Source organism: Rhinolophus sinicus, linkage group LG10 (assembly GCF_036562045.2).
Source record: "Rhinolophus sinicus isolate RSC01 linkage group LG10, ASM3656204v1, whole genome shotgun sequence".
Taxonomy (NCBI): Eukaryota; Metazoa; Chordata; class Mammalia; order Chiroptera; family Rhinolophidae; genus Rhinolophus; species Rhinolophus sinicus.
In genome coordinates, this window is record NC_133759.1 from 30,097,716 (window position 1) to 30,103,550 (window position 5,835).

Genomic DNA, 5,835 nt, shown 5'->3' on the forward strand with positions numbered 1-5,835 from the left:
TACTTTTACAAAACTCAAAATAATTTTCATTATGGTAAAATATACATAACAAAATTTACTATTCTAACCATTTTTAAGTGTACAGTTCAGTGTCATTAAGTACATTCATATTATCGTACAACCATCATCACTACCCATCTCCAGAACCTTTTCATTAAAAAGTAACTCTCCATTTCTTCCTCTCTCCAATCTCTGGTAAGCACTATTCTACTTTCTGTCTCTATGAATTTGACTACCCTAAGTGAAATCATACAATATTTATCCTTTTATGTCTGGCTATTTCACTTAGCATGTCTTCAAAGTTCATCCATGTTGTAGCGTGTATCAAACTTTCACTTTTTTTAGATTGCATAATATTCCATTGTATGTAAATACTACATTTTGCTTATCTGTTCCTCCATCGTTGGACATCTGGGTTGTTTCCACCTTTTGGCTATTGTAAATAATGCTGCCATTCACATGGATTTATAAATATCCATTCAAGTCTCTGCTTTCAATTCTTTTGAGTATATACCCAGAAGTGGAATTCCTGGATCATATGGTGTTTCTATATTTAATTTTTTGAGGTACTAAAATAATAGTTATTTTAAAACTTGTAGTAAACTGTGGTTCTGATGACTCAGAAAAACACCCTCTCCCCCTGCCCAGTATTTATGCCCTTGTGTAGTTCCCGCCCACATTAACTGTGAGTGGGGCCTGTCATTGTTTTGCTTTGATTAGTAAAATATAGAGAAAACAATGCCATGCCAATTCTAAGACTAGACTTTCACTGATCTAGCAGTTTCTGTCTGTTCCCTCTTAGAATGCTTACTCTTGGAACAGTCCTTCTTGGAATTCAGGCACCATAATATGAGGCAGTCCAAGTAGCCACATGTAGAGGCCCACGTAGAAAAGAACCAAGGCCCCCAGCTACAGCCCCAACGGAACTTCCAGTCAAACTCCATCTTACTCCACATGCCTAGGCATTCCAGACATATCAATGTCAGCTGAGCTCCTGGTCAAGCTTTCAGATGATTGCAGTCACCCACTGTCCCAGCTAATCCCAATTGGAGCAGAAGAATCACACCATGAAAGCTAATACAGTGTTGTTTTAAGCCACTAAGTTTTGGGGTTGTTTGTTGCACAGCATTAGCTAACTGAAACAAAACCCTTTCAAATGTCTTAGAGCAACAGCAAAATGTGTTATACCTAACACGGGATTTGAGATTTGAGTAGAATTTAAGATATTCGATATAGAGTGAAATAGGCACAGACTCTTCAAAGACTGTAAATATCCCAAGTCCTAACAAAAGAAAAGATAAATCAGCTGGTGGGAGATGGGCTCTTGAACCTACAGCTATAGCAGGATTTTTGTAGCTGTTGTGGTTGTTGTTGTTTTATTTGAGTTAAAGGCCTGGCTGGCCCAGAGCAGCATGCCAGTGAGCTGCTATCAGCCTCATATCAAAGACGGCAGCTGGGGATTTTTCCACATATGTGGGTTGGCATATGGCTGCTGGGGGATTTGAACTCTTAATTAGAAGCTTCCTTTTGCCCAGAAATTATTGTGCATCTGAGTGATAAGAACGCATTCAGCCAAGTCTGATCTCAGATTTCCATAAGCACAGAAAATAAGCAGCCTGAACATGAAGACTTGAAAGCAGTGACTGAGATGTGATGCTCGCTGATGCAGTCCCTGAGGGCCTCAGCCCTCTCTTGCTGCCAGAGTCTACAAGGAAATCAACTTCTGCCTCACTCCATTCTCCCCAGCTGCAGTCCCAAGGCTCACACCTCCAGGAACTGCCCTGCCCTGAGGCAAGCAGAATGGTGGGCAGTGATTTACTCATTGTTCGATAATATATATTGAGCACATACTATGTAACAGTCAGGTGCTATGCTAAGCACTGGGTATATGTTGGTAGTAACATAGACATGGTCCTAACTGTCATGGAGATTGCTGCTCAATGGAGGAGATAAACAGGTAAACACACAAATATAATACAAATACCACATTTATTCCTGCCTTGGGGGCCCGTTGCATTGTTTCCTCTTATAGTTGTTCTTTATTCTGATGTGTTTGTTATTAGCTTAATTTAAACATAATTTCTTTCCAAAAGCCTTCCCCATCACCCGGTTACTCTAGTACGTTCTTCTGATTTTGTTCTCTGAATAGCACTTACTATTATCAGATATTTTCTTATGTATTTATTGGTTTGTTTCTTATCTCTTTCCCACCATAGAAGGCAAACTCCAGGAGAGCAGGATCTTGTCTATTCTATTCATTGCTATGTCTGGAGCTCCTAAAAAAGAGCCCAGCATGTAAGCAGTGCTTAGGAACTTTGAATGAATAATGACATAAAGTTTGTGCCTCACCTTTTTACCGCCATAAATGTATTTTTTTATTACAGGGTTTCCCCGAAAATAAGACCTAGCCACACCAGCTCTAATGCGTCTTTTGGAGCAAAAATTAATGTAAGACCTGGTCTTATTTTAATATAATATAAGACTGGGTATAATATAATATAATGTAATATAATCTGATATAATATAATATAATATAACAATATAATATAATATAAGACTGGGTCTTGTATTAATTTTTGCTCCAAAAGACACATTAGAGCTGATGGTCCAGCTACGTCTTATTTTTGGGGAAACACGGTAAGTGCAACTTAGCTGATTTTACTTATTCCTCCCCATAAAAAAAATACACTTGATAATTTGCACATTTTTAAAAAACCACAAATATACTTGTATACTAACAGTCAATTATATCTTCTGTTCTTCATGAAAAAGAACTGGGGTCATCAGGGAGGGTTAACAGAATTCCAGCCAGAAACAATGCAAGTGGACATTTTTGTCAGGTAGGGTTGTTTTTAACCTGGATAAATGTATCATATCCAATGGGTATTGGGAAATCTTGAAAATAGTGCACAGGCCCACATTATGATTGTCACCATTTCCAGGTGGCCATGATTGATTTGAGGAACTTCAACCAACATGATAGAACTCATTGTCACGTATTTCAAAATTATTGACCTTCTAGTAATTTATTGAGTCCCTAACTACCTGTGTACCAGGTACTGTGCTAGACACACGTGTACAAAAATGAACAAGACAGGGTCTCTGACCTCAAGGTGTACAGACACCATAGAAGAAACTGAGACCCAAACCAACAAATATTATACATTGTGATTCACGTATTGGGAGGACACTAAACACAACCTGAGCAGATCAGGGTAGGGGGACTGCCTGGAGGAGGCATTTCCCGTGTTGAATGTTAATGGACAGGGGAATGGAATAGGGATAGCTGGGCAGAAGGGACAGCAAAAATATGGGCACAGTGGGGAGAAACAGCTTGAGTATTCAGAGAACAATGAGCAGCTCAACTTTCTGGAGCAGAGAAGGGGAAGGAGAAAGAGGTGGAGGATGGGGTTAGCTTGGCAGCAATAGGCTAACCCATTTGGTACAACAGTGGACCCCAGTTCTGATTATTAGATGCTATCTTGTTCCTTTTATCCTCCCTATCTTAGCATCCCACCTGGGAATTAGTAACCTGCTGTGTGAGAACCAGGATCACAATTCACGGAGAGAAAGATAGACACTTTTGTCATTGTTCATTTCTTTAGGAAAAATTTTTTGCCTACGTTGGAGAGTCTAAAGGTAAACATTTTTCTCTTGTACTTCTTTTTGGCCCTAGTACTAGGTAGCTTTTAAGAAGTCAGCACATGTCCATTAACTTTGAAAATCTGCCTCAAAAAATCTAGGAAATTTCCATTGTTTGGACAACTGGCAATGGAATAGCTTACTCCTAGTAGCAAGCAAGTTTCACCCTTACTGCAATTAGATAAAAGGATAGAGAGAAAATTAGAGAAAGAGATTTCCATTTAATGGAACCTGATTTTTTTTTTTTTTCTGGTTTATTAGGACCCTGGAGATCCAAAATTTGTATTCCCTTTCCATGGTGAAAATGTGAATATTTCTGTTGTTCTGTTGTTTCATCTGCTTTGTTAATTAAAAAAACAAAAACTACAAACCTTTGCCACTAAAATAAGATCCGTGACACTGTAAAATCTGAAAGAGAAATTTTGGGAGAAGTCCCACAGGGGTAGATTTCCAGCTACCCTCAGGCTGTTCACCAAGAGGCAAACTAAATCCCTTTTAACCAGATGTGCTCAGCAATAAATATTTTTCCCACATTTAAACCCATACCCAGAGTCCTCTTTTTGTCGTAAAATCTATCTGTCACGCTGGATTTACATGCACTCACATCATGGGTGGAGGCACAGCACTCCAGAAGACCAGGATAGGGGCCCAGTGCTATCAGCACACTGGGGAGAGAGGGATGGGGACCCAGCTAGTGTGGGGCATCTCCCTGCAGCTGCCTGGGGCTGATAGCACAGCGTCTTTGGGGCCTGGGAGTCTGGGGGAAGCAGGCTGAGAACAGCAGGAGAAGGCAGGATAATGCCAGGATCATGGCCGTCAGAAAGGGCATGAAGCCACTTTGGCCCCACAGCAACATGACCCTCAGAGATGAAGACAAGTTCTGGGACAAAAAGGAAGTGTAAGAGATAGATCTTATAGTACAGTTGCCAGATTCAGCAAATAAAAATACAAGACTCTCAGTTAAATTTAAATTTCAGATTAAAGAAACGAATAATTTTCAGTATAAATACGTCCCAAGTACTGCATGGGATATGCTTATACCAAAAAATTTTTCATTGTTTATCTGGAATTCTAATTTAACTGCATGTCCTGTATTTTATCTGGCAACCCTACCTTGTAGGTCTCTAGCTCATCAGTTCCTCCACCTGTCCCACCTCACCTCTGCCCCTGGTGTTTCTTTCCCTTTTTCTCCTCTTCTGACCCTTCTTCTTGGTCATTCCTCCCCTTCAATACAAGAAAGGATCTGACATCAGTTCTCAAATAACTGAAGCTCATTCAATACCAATACATTCTTTTGCCTCCGTTTGCATGTTTACTATTTTATGGTTGTCAAAAGTTTTAAGACTTTATTCCCTGCTACAATTACCCCCAAGCAATATGTAACCAGTGAGGAGACCTATCGGTCAACCTGCTTTCATAACTCAAGTAGACCATTTTGAAGTGCTGGAGAGTTTGAACTGTTTTCACCAGGCCGTCTACTGTGTCAGCTCCTCCCTTGAGAAGTTCAGTTCACAGGCTCTGGATCCCATTGTTGCTACGGAAGCCTGCTGCTGCTCAGGAGTTCTTGTTTGGGGAGCATGGAGAAATGGAAAACACTGGGAAGAAGCAGGCAGAGGCAGAGCACCCAACGATTGCATGGTAATATCTAGAATCTTTGTTATTTAGTTTAGGAGAGTGTCAGAGCTTGCATGTGGGGTGATAATTAAGTGGTGGGTGGTATCAAAGAAAACAAGCAACATGGAGGCTCATGATAGATACTGTGACTTAAACAAATGAAAAAATGTTAAATGGATTTGGCTGTGTAGAACTAATATTAATTACAGTCATTTCAAGGAGACTTCCACTACGGACGCCTAAGTACCATATGGTGCCATAATACTTATGTGTATCATTATATATGCCTTAAATTAACTTTGTTATAAAGGATAATTTGATTAGAACAGGAGACTCAACATGTTTTGAACTGAGGCTTCATAATGTGTTACTCATGCAGAATGGACATCTGCTACTCTTAAAAATTTAGTGCAACTAAGGCCTGAGTCATGGTAAGAAAAGCCTCTAAAATGAGAAAAGCTGCTATGACCCTCCATCCCCACTTCCCAGTATTCATGCTTTTGTGCAACCCCTCTCCTCTGGTGTACACTGGACCTAGTGACTTGCTTCTAACAAATAGAGTACAATGAACGTGATGGG